We start from the raw sequence: 20,245 nt of genomic DNA on the forward strand, positions 1-20,245 counted from the left end.
TCATGTACCATTGCTTGATTTTCCTTGGCTACTATGTTTTACCATTAAACCATTCCCTCCATAAACTTATCCAACCTAATCTTAAAACCAGACAGGTCCGTCGCCCCCACCGTTTCCCTCGGAAGGCCATTCCAATATTTCACCCCTCTGACGGTCAGAAACCTTCGTCTAATTTCAAGCCTGAACTTCCCCCCGGCCAGTTTATATCCATTCGTTCTCGTGTCCACATTAGTACTAAGCTGGAATAATTCCTCTCCCTCCCTTGTATTAACCCCTCTGATATATTTGAAGCTAGCAATCATATCCCCCCTCAGCCTTCGCTTTGTCAGACTAAACAACCCAAGCTCCTCTAATCTCTTTTCATACGACAGGTTTTCCATTCCTCTGATCATCTTAGTCGCCCTTCTCTGCACCCGTTCCAGTTTGAGTTCATCTTTTTTAAACATGGGAGACCAGAACTGCACACAGTACTCCAAATGAGGTCTCACCAGCGCCTTATACAACGGAAGCAGGACCTCCCTATCCCTACTAGATATACCTCGCCTAATACATCCCAAGACCGCATTGGCTTTTTTCACCGCCACGTCACATTGTCGACTCATAGTCATCCTGCGGTCCACAAGGACCCCTAGGTCCTTCTCCTCTTCCGTTACTTCTAACCAATGTGTCCCCAGCTTGTAACTAAAATTGTTATTATTCATCCCCAAGTGCATCACCTTACACTTTTCACTATTAAATTTCATCCTATTTCTGATACTCCAATTCACAAGCTCATTCAAGTCTCCCTGCAGAATATCCCTATCCTCCTCCGAGTTTGCAACTCCTCCCACCTTCGTATCATCCGCAAACTTTATCAGCCCACTCTTGCAATCGGTCCCGAGATCAGTTATAAATAGATTAAATAAAATGGGTCCCAAAACCGAACCTTGAGGCACTCCACTAGTAACCTCCCTCCAACCCGACAATTCACCCTTTAATACGACCCGCTGCATTCTCCCCATTAACCATTTCCTTATCCACCTCTGGATTTTCATATCGATCCCCATGTTTTTCATTTTAACCAATAATTCCTCATGGGGTACTGTATCAAACGCTTTACTGAAATCCAGGTATATTAGGTCCACCGCATTTCCCTTATCTAATAAGTCCGTTACTTTCTCAAAGAAGGAGATCAGATTCGTTTGGCACGATCTGCCCTTCGTAAAACCATGCTGTAATTTATCGCATTTGCCATTAACCTCAAGGTCCTCAACTAGTTTCTCTTTCAGAATCTTCTCCAGCACCTTGCACACTACTGATGTTAAACTAACAGGCCTATAGTTACCCGGGTCACTTTTTTTCCCTTTCTTGAAAATAGGAACCACATTGGCTATTCTCCAGTCTATTGGGACCACCCCCGAGTTTACAGATTCATTAAATATAATTGCTAATGGGCCTGCTATTTCCCGCACCAATTCCTTCAATATTCTCGGATGAAGATCGTCTGGTCCACCCGACTTAGTCCCATTAAGGCGTTCTAGTTTTGTTTCTACCTCGGATGCGGTAATCCCCCATCCTGTATGCCCCTCTGTAACGGTGCTAGTATCCCTAATATCTTCATTGCCCTCATTAAACACCGATGCAAAATATTCATTGAGATATTGCGCCATGCCTAGATTATCTTTAATCTCCTCTCCGGCTATAGTCTTCAGCGGTCCCACTTCTTCTTTCATTGCTTTCTTCCTATTTATATGGCTGTAAAACCTCTTACTATTGCCTTTAATTCCCCTCGCTAAGTCCAACTCTACACGGCCTTTGGCCTTTCTCACTCTATCTCTACATTCTCTGACTTCACTAAGGTAAGTTTCCTTACTGATCCCTCCCCTCTTCCACTCTTTGTACGCTTTCTGTTTTTTCCTAATCGCCCCTTTCAGGACTTCTTCCCTCACAATTCCTGAGTTTTTCACATGAAGGATTTCTATAAACAATGAATGCTAGAAATGGGGTTACAGAGTTGTGATTTGAATCCCAGAGTTTTGAAGATCTGTGGGCATCTTTTTGTTTCATTCCAGCTCTCCTGCTTTTGGTGTTACCCACAATTTCTTAATTTGTATTTATTTATTTTTGTGATCAGTATTCAGATTACATGTGCCCAGGGTTTCCTTACGTTCTTTCACCCCGGGGTAAGACTCTGAAGATTGGTTGGTGGGGACCTGCACATTTCTGTCATATGAGGTGGCAACCTATAAGTGACTTCTTCTAGACTGCTTTTTTTAATGCATTAAGACTGGCCTCTTCCATTCAAGCTGCTGATTTATGATCTCTGAGCTGTCAGGGTTTTTTAAAAGGGTATATAACTAATCTGAGAAGGGTCACAGTAGCACAACATTGCAGCCTACCAGTCATTTCACATGCTCTGTTTCCAGCATAATGGGGAACATTACTATACCCCTGTCTCCTCAGGGTATAATACTCAGCCATCAAGAGACCCCCTCCAGCACTGCTCTCCTATCTCTTCTTTGACTCTTCTACTCCCATCTTGGCTCAGCAGCAGCTGTTAGCTGGCCTTTGGTTTCTTAATTTGTATTTAAAACTCCATGAGACACTCCTGCAGTTCTCTTCTGCATCACTCCTGTTGCTTCCTACTCAGAAATCATAGGGCATTGAGAAACAGGGATGTGAAGACTAGAGCTTTAATGCATTAGACCATCCAAAAACATTTGAATTACTGGCTAACAGGGTTTTGTCTCCCCCCATGGGGTACTCTTTACTCAGCATTTTGTTTAGTTTTTTACAGATCCGTAACATGCCATCATTTATGTGACAGAGCATATTTCAACCAAGGGTCAATATTTTCTCACAATTTTGTTTCAATTTTTTTGTCAAAATTTCACTTTTGTTGACATTTTCTAACCAGGATCCATTATCAGTGCATGCTTCCTGGTTCTGCCTAGGCTAAGATCTTATTGCTATGCAAGTGGGCTGAGCAGAAGGGATCTGCAGCAGTCCTCAGAGGAAAATAATCCTTCCCCAATAGACGTAGAGCTGTAGCAGAGCTGCTCGGAGGCCAACACATTAGCCAGAAGATTGGACAAGCCTCCACGTCCCCAGAAGGGGGTGGCAAGAGCACGGCAAGATCTGTCTCCCCCACTTGCCATAAACATTGCAGCACAATGGCTTGTGGTGAGCTGCCATAGAATCCAACTCCATTTTGCACAGGGAGTACAAAGCCCATGCCATGGCTGCCCAAACTCTGCCTCCACTCCCCCCTCCACACAGGGAAATCTCCTTAGCAGCAGGAGGGCATTATTTGCCTCTTAGTTTCTTCATTATGAACCTAAAACATTGGGTTTAGGCTGTGGACCAGTAGATCCTTTATTTTAAATATCTTTTGTTGGTCTGAGGCTCAGCCTTACATGCAGGATGACAGATTGGGTGTTAATTGTACCACCTCTAGCGCTTGTTTATTTCAAAATGTCACTTGTTTTTTTTATCTCTTAGGTGTCTAGTGAGATGCTTTCCAAGGATACAGAAAATCAGTCATTATGATAACATAGATATTAAGCCACACAAGTTTGAAACGCATCAGGCAAAGATGTCTGTTCTGCAAGTATAGGAGCGAGTAGGGGGAAACCTGTTCAAAAATCTATTTATTTATTTCCAGAATAGGCTCTTTTAAGATACCTTTTCAAATTCTTTAATATCTTCCTGTAATCTACATCCTGAAGCTTCAAAACCCAGTTTCCTACATGGTCCAACAACAAACTGCAGAGAAGCAAGGAAGGCAAGAAGTGGAAACTTTTGTAAGTGCATCTGCTAGACCCACGTTTGCTGTCTTGATGGGACTTGTCAGTACTCATTGGTAGTGTGCAGTCAGGCTGAAGATTCCCTACTGGCTGGAACCGAGTCATTTGCCAGGCTTTCCTTGTCAGGGAGAGTTAAACTAGTCACTGATCCTAATTCTAACACTGTTGTTGCAGCATTCCAATTTTTAATCGCTACATGACTTGTCAGGTTGAATACAAGCCACCTGGATAAAATTAAAAACCTTGTAATAATGAGAGCATCAAAGATTGCTAGCTCAGTGTTTCTACAGTTACCTTTTGATTTCCTAAATTAACAGCCAAGGTATATCCCCCTTAAGTTACCATTTGTGTTTTCTTGTTCAATGTCTCTGTTTCACATTCATTGAGTCAATAGGCAATAAGAAGCACATACCAGCACTTCCTGGATAAAGTTAGGGTCTCAGCAGGTGCATCACACTTAAGACCATAATTTCCCCAGAAAGATTCCCAATACTCCCCATAATTAGGTGGAAATATAGTCAGTGACTGTGTTAATATGTGTGCAGGTAACAACTGGGAAGAAAGATAGCCCAGATCGCCACTCACACCTGCCAGTTGCATACATCCTAGGGGAATATCCTCTTTTCTTAGATTTCAAAACCTATATTACATGTCTTTTCAAAACTCATTGCCTTTAAGCATTGTCTTTGGATTGTCGCACCTTTCTGCATTGCCAATTTGTCTTTAAATGTTGGCAATTGAAGTAACCATAGAAAGTTGAGGTAAGCGAAGTGGGACACACTCTGAGGGAAAGCTATAGCCCATGAAAGCTTATGCTCTAATAAATTTGTTAGTCTCTAAGGTGCCACAAGTACTTCTGTTCTTTCTGAGGGAAAGCATTTTTCATACTAGCAGACTGACACATATGTATACTGGTGTTCTATTCTACATAACAAAGTATGGTTAGGGCAGCTGTGTCTTATGCCACAAGTTCCTGGATGCTGACAGACAAATCAGCGTCTAGTAGCTCAGAGTTCTCATCTGCAATTGAACTAATTTACCATCTTTATCTGCTGTGTGAATGAAATGCAATAATTAAATGCAAAATGCTGGTGTGTTAATGAATATGAGCTGCTGAATGCTAGCCTTTTTGTATGAAAAATAGCTTATCCATAACTCTTTTAATTCACTTAACATTTTTTTTTTAGGAATGATTAAAAATTCACAGCATTTTCCGCAAAAGAAAAGTCAAACATCTCTATTGCTATAATCACTGCAGGAAACACATGATCTTTTGGCTTCACCTTGGTTTAGCATTAGCAAGATGATTTCCAACATACAACAAAACTAAACACAGAAAGTGTTAAAAGTAGTGTTCCAATTATAAATTCAACTGTAATATTTATATCTATCAGGAATAGTTCAATATTTAAAGTGTTTAACAATGTGTGGATTGTACAACACATTGAGTTCAGTGTGTACCAAACAAAATGAAAACATTGAACTTAAAATGAAATGAGATTGTATCCAAAATGCCAGTCTTTGGGATCCTGTGCCTTACTTCAAATGCTATCATATCGGGTATGCATTTTGGTTTGAGCTGGGTGAATATGGCAAGAGGCCAGGGTTGGGAACAGTGTGGAGCTGCTCCTCCTTCAGGGAATCACTGGGAGGGATTGTGCCTCAGGGAAACATAATCCTTCCCCAAGATCTTTTCTGCCCCGGGTGCATCTTCCCTCCAGCCCCTGTATGGAAGGGGATCGGGCTGTGATCTGTGTCCTCCTCACCACCCCTGGAGTGATGTGGCCTCTGTGGCCTTAACTCAACTTTGAAAAAAGGTGGCGTTTGCTTTTGGTTCTTTTAAAGTATTATCTGGTCAATTGTAGGCTCCTAACACCTTTAAAATGTGTTACACCCTCTCTAAGCCCTGGCTAACATGTTTCAAACAAACACCTCCTTTCTTTTTCCTAGTCTAGATGGGGCTAGTGAGGGCACCGAGGAAGCAATCCCTGAGCTCCTCCAAGGGCAGCAACCACGCCTATGACTGGTCCTTTAAAATGTGTTAATAAGATTCATTATATTTGTTCTAATGCAAAATAGGAATTAGTTTGGAAATGCCAAGACAAAATGAAAAAGGAAGATCCATGCAGAGGTTCTGGGCCTCTGTGCTGGCTCCGCATTGCTGGTAGACCCCTCCTCTCTGGGAGTGAGACGTCTCCAGCTGGAAAGAGCCCTTGAGGCCCCCTCTTCATAAGATGGGTACATGAAAATCCAAATCCCAGGCTATATCATATTTCTAGGGGAATCTGCATGGAGCTAGAGGCGGAGCGGGAGAGAGGTCAATTTATGTCGCTCTGTCTCCCCCCACCTCCAGCCTGCCCATTCCTTCCCATAAGTCCAGTCCAATGAACTTTCCATGGCTCTGCAGGGAAAGGGAGAACACTACTATGGAAGTCATTGACATTCCCAAACTCGTGCATGGGAGGGAAATATTTGCACATTGTGATGTTCCTGCTATGTGCAGATCTTGCATGCTCAGGTGGGCCCTCCAGTTTTACTAACTCTTACTCAGACAAACTCCCACTAACTTCAAAACTAAATAAGAACTGCCCCAAATGGGCAAAAGTTTAATAAGTTGTAAAGTACAAAATAGAAAGTATAGCAAGGGTAGCGAGGTAACTTGTGTCGGCGTAAAAGTACTAGGCTCTGATATATCTCCACTTCTCTTATGGTCTCATCCATTTTAATGGCTGCTTTGCTTTGAACAGCACCATCAGCAGGTCTTGATATAAGATTGAAGTAAACTTTTTTCTTTTAAAGAAAAGCCTCCATTGGACCCTAGGACCATTCTTGGTTCTGTGCCTCCACGTAGCTTTCTTTTTTTTAAAATGTACACAACTAAGGTCTAGTAACACTTAAATAATCACAAAAATAGCTAGAAAGGGGGAAAAGAGGCCAAGTTTTGCTTTTTTTAAACTCAGACCATTGGTAATTTGAGTCTATATTCCCTTTTATTCTGATCACCAAAGACTGAAGACACTCAGAATTTTTTTCTGAGTTCAGGAAAAAAAGGTTTTATTTTTGTCCCCTCTATTATAGATAAACTGAGGTGCATGTGATTTTTGAGTTGGGTTTTGAAATATAACATCAATCATGTTTTGCAGAACAAAACCTGAGACTGGTTCAGATTTAAGGTCCACTTTATTAGAAGTGGGGAGAAAAGAGGTGAGAGTTTATATTGGAATAAATGTTGCTAATCTCTACAAGCAACCTAGGATACCTGAACTTTTCTGGCACATCTCTAAACCATAATCTGGTTAAAAGAAGGATTCAAGATTAAATGTAAAAAGGGTTGAAATGGTTCAATGTGAAAAAGATTTATTTTATCAATCATCATTTTGATCTTCTGTTGAGCAAAAGAAACTATCTTGTACAGTAGATACCAACATTTTACAATGCTGCATTACTTTCAAAATTTTTTTGCAATAGATGTTATTTATACAAATGACTCATTAACTGTTTTGCAAATTATTAATAAAATGTTCTTTCAGGTGTTTGGCTTTGACCTGCATTTTTGCTCAATAAGTTGCAGTTAAGGCCAAACCAAAATTAACCCTAAAAATTTATGTCTTTAGGTAGCATTGAAACCTGCAAAAAACCTCTATACATCTGCAAGTTGCCTTCGGTTTAGATTGATTATATCTTTATAGTGGGGAAAGGGCCTGCCTGATAAAAGAATGGCTTAATCTTTATTTGCCTAGAGCAGTTAGAAAAATAAGTGAAGCAGGCAGCCTCCTGTGACTGATTTCTGCTCACTTAAGGCAGTTCACTCTTGAAACAGAGAATAATTGTACCCTATCCTTTTTCAGATATTGTTTTTCCTTTCAGATATTATATCCAAATAATCTTTAAAGTTTTTGAACATTAAAGAAGAGACAGTGAATCAAAACCATGCACCAGGCCAAATTCTACCCTCGGATGCATGCATGCAGTTTCCATTGAAGTGGATGAGAGATGGTGCTCAAATCCAATGGCAAAATTTGGCCCATGGTCTTTTTAAATCATCATACAAAAATGAAGAAAAAAGTGTAAAAGTACTTCTGTCTCCAAAAGCAGGAAAAAATGAATTTATAGGGATTTTCCCTAATCACTGCATGCTGTCAGCAGTGCTTCTGCTGCTAACACTACAAGTTATAAGGAGAACTTACTTCCTGCATGGTATAATTCTATACTTCCTGTCCTACTGCCCCCACCCAATCTTCTGCTACTTGAAGTCTCACCTCCTGCTGTTGTTCCTATGAGATAAAGGAGAGCGTTCCTTTCCAGCGCCCCCCGGAGAAGCTGGACACTCCCACCACTTCCTCCAGTTATATCCAGTCTTGCATAGGAACACCTCATTCCTCCTCCCCAGCTGTGTTCAAGGATGGAGAAGACACTACTTTTCCTTGCTATTGTCTAGTCTCATAAGGCTCATTCCAATGGGGTTCCCCTAACTGTGCCTATTGCTGCTTTGAAAGAAGACAGAATATGGCATCATTCCACAGCCTTCAAAAATAAAAATATGCAGTTGGCGATAAACCATTTGTTCTCGAACTTTTCCACACTGGGAAGCCCCCAGTAATTTCCTCTGATCTAGCCAGGACATTGTTGCCATTCATGAATTCTGGAATAGCAGTGTGGTCCTGACCCTCTAATAACTGTTCTCAACCTCCAGGTTGAAACGCTTGGCAATGAACATTCACATAAACTGATATGCCATTGCTCTCTATTTGTTGGTGTTCTTGTCCCCTCTAAGAACCAATCTTATGGCTGGTCCTTCTTCTTCTTTTAAAAGAAGGGAAAGTATGGAAAAGAAAAAGGAAAAAAGCTCATAATTCAGTCTACAGCTATCCTATTATATGACTTTTTCATCAGAGCTGCCTATTATGAATAATTTTTTTATCCTGTTAGCAGCATACCCATGGGTTCTTGCAACCAAAATGTAAAGAACCCTTGAACAATAAGAGCTCATCAGATGTAATAAAGCCTAATCATTTTAGGGTTAAATGAAGATAATCAGACTAAAGTATTTTTCCCCAGGCATACCATTTAAAAAAAACTGGTTATAATTTAAAATTTGGAGTCTAGTCTTTCTATATAGCTAAATCAATATTTAGAGCTGTGCTTAATGGTTGCAAGGAAGCGTCAAATGACTTTAACTTGGTTCTGGGTTTTGTTACAAATGTAAAATTGAGAGTAAGATTGTTGAAAGCTTTGCTAATTTTCATAAACTATTGAGCCATAGGACTTAAATGAGTACTGCACAGTCATATTACATTAACACTTCTTCTTCTTCATCACATCCCTTCTTTAGTGTTTGATAACCTCACCTGTTTGTATCATGTCCAAAGTTAAACACCTATCCTAATATCTGTTCCATGCAGACAGGCTCTTATGATTGCAAAGAGTCCCAGGAGTCAGAGAGCTCTGCACATGTGCAAGGAACTGTCCAACATGGGATGGACTGCAGAAGTATAACCTAAGATTGTAAAATCTTAAGAACAAGGCATGGGTGAAATCCTGGCCCTACAGACATCAAGGGAGTTATGCCACTGACTTCAATGGAGCCAGGATTTTGTCCCATGTCTTCCCTTCGTTCTACAATACATGCCATTCTTAACTGAAAAAATTATTAATAATGATCATGATAAAACAGACCAAGTTTGGAGCAAATATGAATCCTGTTTGAGTGAATTTGGATCAATTAATATCCTTAGTGCCGAAAGATTCACAATTTGTGATTAAACATAAAACGTAATTCTGATATACAGACACTTCTATTCTAGCCTGTGAAGTCAATTGTACAATTATCTGTATTTTTCAAGATATTAAATTTGATCCAGGATCAGATTCTAAAACCACCTCAAAGTTGGAGAGGTGTTCAGATACGTGCTACTGGTTCACGTTCAGGTATATGTAAAACATAGAAATTGGCTCTGCCAATCTTAACTTAAAGTATATATTTAAATTCCAGTTATCTGTTTTTAGGAGTCTTGAATTTACTACTTTTAATTTCACAAGTAATTCAACTTCCCATCACAGTAAAACGTTAACACTTCCATAAAGGATGCCAAGGGATGCATCAGCACTGCTAAGCACCTGAGTTTGCATAGATGACTGCCATTGAAATCTGTGATTCTTTCTCTTACTGTCATTTCCATGATACAGGACTTCTAATATAGTATTATCTTGCTTTTTAAAGTAGTAGTATAATAATTAGACATAAAATACTACACAGTTTTTTGAAAAATACATTATCCATCCATCCTTAGCCTACTAAAATTAAACATGACTTAGTGTTATTATGACAAACGGTGAGAAGTTGTATTGCTTGTTGCTTCAATCATAGATGGGCAACAATGGCTTTTTTTCAAACAGAGTTTCACAGACTAGCAAACTTAAAGTAGCTCCTTTTAATTGAAACCCAGACATAGTTTTAGGTAAAAACAAAAGTGAGCTGTCTTGAGTTTTTTCCAAGCCAAACAAAAGAACTTGGAACTTTCCATTGTTTTTGTCTGCCAACCATGCATTGTTAAGGAATCGAAATAAAGAGGGAAGGAGGGGGATCAAGGGTTATAGAGCTCATATTTCCACTCTACATGACCCCATCTCAGCAACAGTGGTACCCTCATGATCAGTTCCTGTTGGCCTAATAGCATAGCCATCTCTGGAGGAAACAAATTACTGTGTACAGTACCTTTGTGATTAACAGAAGAATACACTAGCATTTCAAAGGTCCTTTCGCTATCGCCTCTGAAGAGGACCTAGACATTACTATCTTGAGATTGTAATGAAAATAGATGCATTTGCACCAATTCCCCTTTTTATTACTATTTGTAACAAAACTAGATTGATGTTATGCCACTTTCTGTTCTTGCAACTCTCTGTCATGAGAATAAGGTATCAAACATGTAAATACCTAACATAGTTTGTGTAATATACTGCCAAGCTGTACTACTTTGATCTTTTCATTATTTTTTATTTTGGACAGCTGGGCATTGCATTCCTTCCTAAAAATATGTACTGCCTATAAACAAGGGAAAGACATTAAACAATGGCTAATGAAATCAAATGTACACATGTAAAATGATTAGTACAATTCACAGAATTAGATAATATAAATGATGCAAATACTTCAGTTTTGTGAGTCAAAGCACAGAAATTTGAATGCACATTCTTTTGACAATAGATTGTGACAAAATGAGAAATACCACAAACAACCAATTCTCATTAAAATCTAAAGCCTCTAATCCCTCAGTTCTCACTGGGTGTTTTGCCAAAGACTTCTAAAGAGATTATTAAATTTATTAATGAGACTCCAGAAGTAATTTTAAGTGATTCATTCCTTATATTTATATGACAGTGAAATTAAATGTGCTGTGGTTATTATTTTTTCCAGTGGTCCAAGGCAACGTAAGAAGGCAGGCTCCGGCTGTAACAGCTGTCAAGAAACCCAATTCCAAATGCCTAATGTCTAATCTACAGCTCTACTGACTAGGGCAGTGTAGTATTCTGCACTGTTAGAGCTAATGAGCCAACAGAAAACTATGAATTACCATTAAAGTTGCTTTTAAGCTGTTTCCTTCACAACGTATCAGCTACAGAACTTTCCCACTTCCCTGTAACCCCGTACAGAATCCTCTGTCTGTATCATACTCTGCAAGTATCATGGACGGTATGATGAAGGAACAATGATGCTCCAGAGTATAGAAATACTAAACTTTAGGGTAAAGTTTTCAAGAGTACCTAAGGTGCCTAAGTCCTATTTTTAAAAATAATGCATCCATTTAATAGTCTGTCATTGAAAGTCGTAGAGATTTAGGGCCAGATTTAAGGTATTTAGGTGCCTAAAGATGCAGATAAGCACCAGTGGGATTTTAAAAAGCAGCAGGGACCTAAGTCCCATTGCCTTAATATCCCTTTGAAAATCTGGCTCTTAGGTTCCAAAGTGCCCAAATCTCTTTTGAAAGTGTGACATGGGCACTTCAGAAAATTTTAACCTTTATCAAATTCACATTAAATATTGGCTATGGAAGCAAAACTCTTCAAATGAAATGAAGAGACAAAAGTATGCTAAAGGGGAATCCACCTGTTTAGGGGGAAAATGAGCAAAGATGTTACTTGACAATGTGACTAGTCACAAATATGACAAGACAAATAACACATGTGAGAAACCTCACTATGTAAAGATCACAATGTGCAATAACATAGTAGAGAGAGGCTCTCCAGATCCAGTTGAGATGGTTATACTTCATAGTTACTAAAGCTTCAATTTTTCATTGGAAATAATATTCACTGTAAATAACATTCATAGTAGCCTCCTATTTTGCTGGCAAATCAATCCTGATTTCGACATACATATGTATTACTGTATATTCATTATTTGTTCAGCAAATATTTACCAAATAGTTTATTCAAATACATTTCAACCTATGAGTTGTTCATAGACTCATAGACTTTAAGGTCAGAAGGGACCATTATGATCATGTGGTCTGACCCCCTGCATGCTGCAGGCCACAAAACCGTCCCTACCCTTCCCTTGACTCTGCTGATGAAGTCCCCAAATCCTGTGTTTTAGTGACTTCAATTGGCAGAGAACCCTCCTGCTAGCGATCCCTGCCCCATGCTGCGGAGGAAGGCGAAAAACCTCCAGGGCCTCAGCCAATCTACCCTGGAGGAAAATTCCTTCCCGACCCCAAATATGGCAATCAGTAAGACCCCGAGCATGTAGGCAAGAGTCTCCAGCCTGACCCTTGTTATCTATTTACCCATTACACTATTTACCTACCATTGCTCGGTATTCCTCAGCTAAAATGTTTTACCATTAAACCATTCCCTCCATAAACTTATCTAACTTAATCTTAAAACCAGACAGGTCCCTCGCCCCCACCGTTTCCCTTGGAAGGCCGTTCCAATATTTCACCCCTCTGATGGTCAGAAACCTTCGTCTAATTTCAAGCCTAAACTTCCCCACGGCCAGTTTATATCCATTCGTTCTCGTGTCCACATTAGTACTAAGCTGGAATAATTCCTCTCCCTCCCTTGTATTTATCCTTCTGATATATTTAAAGAGAGCAATCATATCCCCTCTCAGCCTTCGTTTTGTCAGACTAAACAACCCGAGCTCCTCTAGTCTCCTTTCATACTACAGGTTTTCCATTCCTCTGATCATCTTAGTGGCCCTTCTCTGTACCCGTTCCAATTTAAGTTCATCTTTTTTAAACATGGGTTCAACTTTTGCCTGATGTCTAGCTACTTTCCAACACTTCCACCTGTACTGGGGATTCATATTCAGTTTCCACAGGGTACTGATACTCTTTCCTCTGTACCTGATTAATAAAAAAAATGCATTTGTCACATCACTACTAAAAATTCACAGATAGTATCAGCATTTTTCCTGCAGATACTAGCATCAATCTGATCATTAGAAAAGGTCTTTATGGTATTTAGCCCAGTCTACAAATGAATTAATTTTGAAAGTTTTTCTTGTTTGCTAAGGGTTGTATAATCTTTTTTGTTTTTGTTTCTTGTGACTCTTTTTGTCCTTTCATATATATGAACAACAATAAACATAAAAAAGTACAAAAAAATCCCTCGCCCTCTGCTCTCCATCCATTTGACATCATTATATTGGTAACATAACATACACATCAGATCTGCAACGTATGCCAGTCTTTCAAAGTTCAGTAATTTGTATTATACTCCCCCCCCCCCAAAACAAAAACAAAAACCTGGATGTAACAGTCTTAAATCTTCTGTGTAAACAAGTCCAGTCAATAAAATCCTTTCCCTTTTTTCTGTCTATTTCAGGTATTCCTTCCACTGTTCCACAGCCTTCGCAAAGATCTCCTAACACAGAATCTTCTCTACTTGCAGCACTTATTCAAATGATGGAATACTAAAATCTGTTATGTAGATGCTTCAGTTTGGTAGCAGGTGAATGCTTTGATAGTGCAAAGCAAATCTCACAAATTAAAAAAAAAAGATGGCAGGCATTGCATGTGGCTGACCAAAGTTTCAAGGTTGTAGCTCTGTGGTTGAAGCTGTAAAGCTAGAACTGACCCATATACCATAGACTGCAATAAACAAGAAAAGACTTGGAGGAATACATTAAAGATGCAGCTAGAGCAAGGTGGGAACCAGACTTTTTGTTTTGGAGGGAATGCAATGAGTTCAAATATTTGTTCCATTCTAAAATGAAACAAAAAGCAAAAAAAATTCTGCAAAACAAATTCTGGAGGGAAAAATCAATTTTTGGTCAATCAAAATGTTTCATTTCAATAAAATCAAAATGTTTCATTCTGATTTTAACTTTATTAATTATATTACATTATATTATATTATATTATATTATATTATATTATATTATATTATATTATATTATATTATATTATATTAACATAACATCATAAAAACAATTATAATGAAAAGTCATTTCTAAATGGAAAATCAAAATGTTTCAGTCCAAAAAGGCTAAGGTTGAAAGAGGATGTTTTGACTTTATTGACATGCTTTTTTCAATTTTTCTTTTAAAATAAACTTTTGTTGAAATCATTGTTTATGCAAAACATTTAGCTTTCAGTGAATCAGCATTTTCCAGTGGAAAAATGTTCAGTCAGAGTATTTCTGACCAGTTCTAGATCCAGTGGTTAGCTTTGAAAGTTCAAAAGTATGATGTGATCCTAGAATTCCAGATCAGATGTTGCCCCATAATTGCAAACACATTGTCAAGAGCATGTCCTATGCTTGATTACACACAACCATCTGATCAGACTTACACATGATCTGTAACAAGGAATCAGAGTGCATGTGAATTGATAAACACATCCCCTGTTCTATCACCAGAAATATGAGATGAGCTGGAAAGAGAAGCAGCTAAGGGTAAAACACGACAAGCAGTAATACAAACTGAAAGTAATGGATGGAGAAACCAACACTTCTCACCAGCATCTAAAGAGGAGCTTTCCATGGTTTTGGAAGTACTAATGAAAGGTATAAAAATAGTAGTTTCCAAAGTGATGAGAAAAGATTTGTTAAGTTAAACTAATAAGGAAAGGAGCATCAAAGAAAGTTGAATTCCCAATGCTGGGAGTGGAACCACTTATGGCCTTGAAGATGAAGATAAGATGTTTGCATACCATATATAAAGAGATTAGAAAGTGATAGAGACAAGGAGAACTGTGGTGATACAGTTGGAGTATCAGATAAGGAAAGTAACTTCGGTGGGGAGATGTTTGATAGACCAAAGGAGTTTAATATGAGAATCAGGGAGGCCAGGGAGATGGAGAGGATGGCTGAATTATTGATGTTGATAGAGAATGAAGAAAGAGGGGAGATTTCAGGGCAGGAGGTAATCTCTGTTTTTGCTGTGTTGCATTTAGGCTGAACATATAGGATACATTTTAGATACATACTTACATGCACCACTGGACCAAGGAGCAGAAGCTGTAAGTGGAGGGTAGATTTGGGAATAGTCAGAACAGTGGTGGTAATTGAAGCAATGAAAACAAATAAGATTACCAGGAATACAGTGTAGAAGGAGAGGAGGAGGGGGCAAGTAAGATGCCCCAAGGAATACTGACAAAAAGCAAGAAAGGGGGAGGAAGCAGCATCTCTGAAGGAGGGACTAGTGAGGCAGAAGGAGAATCCATTGAGTATAAAATCCAGGAAAGAGAGAGAAGTGGATGAGAAGGGCAGTAGAAGGGGATAATGGAGAAGAAGTCTGGGACTTGGTCAAAGAAGGCTGTCTTGTTAAGTGGAATGGGCAGAAGTCAGATTTCAGAGGATCCAACAGGTCATTAGAGAGTAAGCTGTAGCACTGGGATAGGAAGAATGTTTAAGGAGCTCAAGTATGAAATGGAGGTGAGGGGTGATGGCTGGAGAGGCAGAAGCGATCAATTATATAGGACAGAGGAATTTTATAGAACAGAGCATGAAGTTGTGATGGAAGGCAAAGGAAAAGAAGCCATTTGGGAAGGAGAGGTTGAAATTAAACACAGAGAAGGGGTATCATGAAGGGAAAATTAGAAGTCAGTAGCCAGTAGAAGAAAGGTCTAGCATTGAAAGAGTATTAGTAGGGACCTTTCAAAGCCAGTGATAGGAAGAAGGAAAAAGATGTGGTGAGATGTGGTGGGCGGGGAGAAGATTAAAGGGAAGGATGGCCGATTGAGAGATAACTCTTCTTATGGTATATTTCACCTGTAAACTAGGAGAAAGCAGGGAAGCTTATCTGAACATTCCAGAATCTCAGAAAAGGTTCTGTTGCAGCCGTGCCAAAAATGGGTGAAGGTATATATTATATAGAGGGATATTACTATTTTTTGCATAACAGTTCACTCATCCTTAATGAAGGTATTCATATGAAATTCACACATACAAACACACACATGCTTACACCTCTCTATAGGCAATTTAAATCCATCAATACCATAAAATCTTCCATATACCAGATCTGTCTTTGGACCTGGCCCTAGCATACATACCCAACTATCGCTTGGACTATGGAAGATTTTATTGTGTATGTGGATAAAATTTGGCTATAGAGAGATGAAAATGTGTGTGTTTGTATGTGTGAACTTCATATGAATATCTTCATTAAGGATGAGGGAAGAGTTATGTAGAAAAATAGGAATTTATACCAAATTGTCCTTCCATCTTCAACTGCAAAGCTGAGCTCTGACCTACCACAGCTTCCAGAGGTATCACAGTGTGGAAAACAGCAAACCCTTTTAGATGAAAAGAACTGTAAAAAATTAGAGGAAATTAATATATCATATATCTGTTAAACTTTTGGATTTTTCACCATCTCCAGTCAATTTAAGCTGTTTGAATGAGTGGTTAATGTAACCTATACATGCCTTTAAAAATAAGGTGCAGTATAAAGTTTTTCTTATCAAAGGATTTTAAAATTATTTTTATACCTTTTGTGTATCACTACTAAAAAGTGGTAACTTCTCAAGCTTCAGGAGCAAAAGAAACAAAAGAAAAAAGCCTTTAGATGCCCACAGTAGGTGGCATCAGCCAGTGACCTACCTACTAATAAGGCAAATGAAAGGAAAATAGCCTGAGAGGAACTAAATACCAGAGAGCTGAATTCTTGGGGGGAGGGAGAGCAAAGGCAAGCGCATGATGTTTAATCCACTCTAAATAAAAAGCTCCCCCAAAATACATAATAGTAGTACAACGGGAAGCAGTATACTGTTGTAGTTATATGACTGGAGTATTGCTTTGAATACAAAAGACAGGAAGGTTGCAGGGTCTTTAAGCAAATATGTCTAGCGCACGAAGGAATTAATAACAGTCTCTACAACATTAGGGGCCAGTGCAATCAGTCATTAATCTTGGGCAGTTGGGCCCCAATCCTGCAATGTGATCTATACATACCAATAACGAGTCCCTTTGAGGTCCTTAGGGATGGATGTCCATTTTTGTGGATCAGATTGCAGAATCAGGGCCTTATATTATAACTAGCTTGAGACAAAATATTCAACACAAAATTAAATTAAACACAAAATACGAAACATATTTAAAAACACCTTTCTCAACTCCTTTGGATATATTTATTATTTGTTACCCCTTTCTCTCTCTCCCCATGTTTTCCTGGACTAATTAGACCCTCATCTTCCTCAGAAACCCAGCTGTACTTTCTGCAGTGGCCTTTGGCCTAACAAAAATTTTCAATTCACTTTCTTTTATAAAAAAAAAAAAAAAAATTCACTCTTAACTTGCTCCCACCTTACTTTGTACCCATTTCCCAAACAGACAGTATTTTACTGTATATTGCTAATGGGTACAGAATCCTTTAATATACTTGATAGCTAGGCATAATCTAGTTTAATGTAGACTGCTGTGATAAATTACCCAGCAGGGGTGGTGGAACCAAGCAGGCTGCAACCTCCACAAGAGAAATACTGGGAGGGCTGCAATATGTTTCTGCACCCACAATATCTGACAGAGGTTACAGCAGGACATGGCAGAGGGGCTGGAGTGGTTGCCACTGTGCATGAGACTCGGCCAGCTTCTCTCCTCTTCCTGCCTTTTAGCCACCACAGGTCCTGGTGGAGACACGTGGCTGGAAGGAGGGGCAGGAGCAGGTGTTGAGGGACCAGGCTTGGGAGGAGGTACAGAGGAGAGGGGGATGTTGTACACAGGGCACCAGTTGCTGAGGGCAGAGGGGAGCCCCAAGCACTGGGCACCAGCTACCAAGGAACAGCGGTAGAAATTGTCAGAACACCCTTTCCCAGCCTGGAACTGGCTCCCCACAGCAGAGTGTCAGTAGCTCCCCAAACTCCTCTTCCTCCTACTCCTCCACCCCATATTCACAGTGAGCTTTTGCCCTCTCTGTACCTCAGAACTTCCTCAACCTTAATTATAGAGTAGTGCTTGTCAGTTTGGGGGTCTCCCTTTTTCACAATAATGCTGAGATTCACATGCTGTGTTGCTGAAAGGCATTCTGTAGCAAATTCCACTTCTCATTACATTGGGTTTACACCAGGCAGAATTTGGTCTTTTTGTGTTTTTAAAACAGCATAGAAATATATATATAAAACTGAAATTGTTTAAAACATGCAAATATTTTAACCTATGATTGTTTTAGGAGACACAAAAGAGTTGCAAGTGTCGATGTTTTCCTTAATTTCACTAGGAAAAACTGTCTGCGTGCAAAATTCTTGGCTTTTTGTTTGGTCAGATTCCTGGAGTGTCTTCCCATGGCTTCAGTGACTTCCTGAAATTTCTTATATATCCCAAGCCATCAACAAGATTCTTTCCCAGATTTCTTAGACATTTTTAATTTGTAACCCTTAGTTACCTGCTTCATCTATTCTTTACCCCTTATCCTCCTCCCTTCTACTTTCACACTAATAGGATTGCTGGAATCCACCTCTTAAATCAGCCAAGTCACTTCAGTTTTGAATTTTTTATTCCCATGGATTTCAGTTAGCTGCTGTAGAACTAAAGCAGTGTTGAATCAAAAATATTATACATTCAGTTGTCATAAATAACAATGCACTGCAAAGAACTTAGGTCATAAACATAAACAATCCAAGATGAACATGTGCTTCAAACATGCTGCTTTATTTCTGTCCAAACAGTTTGGATAGCCTGTTATAAAGCTTCAAGTTGCTGTTTCTAGAGGGTCAAATGAACATTTTTCAATAAAATATGTCCCTTCTGGTTCCTTAATGATTAAATACAGTAGAACAATAGCCATTTAAAATAGCAAAAGAAAATCTGATGATTTTTTATTGTTAGAATTGCTAAGATAGGAAGAGTTGTGAAGCTGTATAAGATGATAATAGAAAAATGCCCTGACCACAATAGGCCCATCTCTAGGACTTGCACAATTTGTCAAAAAATCACTGCCTTCCAAAGAGCTCCTGGGAAAATAACCAAAGTCCATATTATTTTCTTGGATCAGTCTTGTTAAGCGGCTCATGCCAATCTAAGTGCAGCTCTCCTGCTCTATTCTCCTGGAGCTGTGTTGCCCTTTTCCTGAGCCTTCAGAAGGGTTCTTGCAGAGTTTGCAAGTTTTATAGCTGTGCAGATCGCTTCTGTCCCTGCTCATACAACATGTTGATCCTCAGGGTTCAATAAGAAGCTTTCACATGCTACCAAAGAAAACATGGCAGAAAAACCAGCAAGAAAGAGCGTTAGCTGCATGACATAGAAATTCAGAAAACAAACACTCACACTCCTGTTTTATGTATTAAATTACCTATTTTGCACCAAAACATGAAAGAGTTGCATGCTCGTGACATATTTTGGGTGCACTTTAGGAGGGCTTCTCAAAATTTGACTAGATTTGGTGTTGGCTACTTGAGTAGGAAGGTGAAAGACAGAATAGGAGCCTGAACTATGACTTCAGTTTTGGGGGAGGACCCAGTCCCACCTTAATTTACAGGTGTAGACTATCTCCTGTGTAGTCAATAGAGTCACACCACATGCAGAATCAGCATAAGGGAGCAGAGGTCCAGCACCTCTAGAACAGGACTGTGGAATATTGATAAGGATGAAGGGAGGAAATCAGGTTGGTATTTGGTCTGGGTTATACCAAAACTTCAGTCTCCAGGTCCATCAATCCAGAACTAAAGCTACCTAGAAATTAAATATAAAATATATGAGGTTAGAGTCAGGCCCTTATTCAGGCCCCTTTGTGCTGCTCTAGAGACAAAAAGGGGTTGGAAAACAGAGCTTTACACCACCTGCTCCCAGCGTCTCAGTGAAAGTGGTGGGCTGTTGATATAGCCAGAGTACCTTACATTCCAGCAATCCCTGCACATAACAGCCCTTTGGGAACCATTACCAAGTGGTATAATTTAGAGCAGTCCTGAGGAGTCTCTAAGTTGTGCCAGGTACTATACTAATCCTCAGTGGCCCAATGGTTGGACAATGTAAAGGTGGCATAACAGTATCCTCAACCAACCCACTTTTTTGGGGTCTGT

The sequence above is a fragment of the Trachemys scripta genome, chromosome 9 (assembly GCF_013100865.1).
Source record: "Trachemys scripta elegans isolate TJP31775 chromosome 9, CAS_Tse_1.0, whole genome shotgun sequence".
NCBI classification, from domain to species: domain Eukaryota; kingdom Metazoa; phylum Chordata; order Testudines; family Emydidae; genus Trachemys; species Trachemys scripta.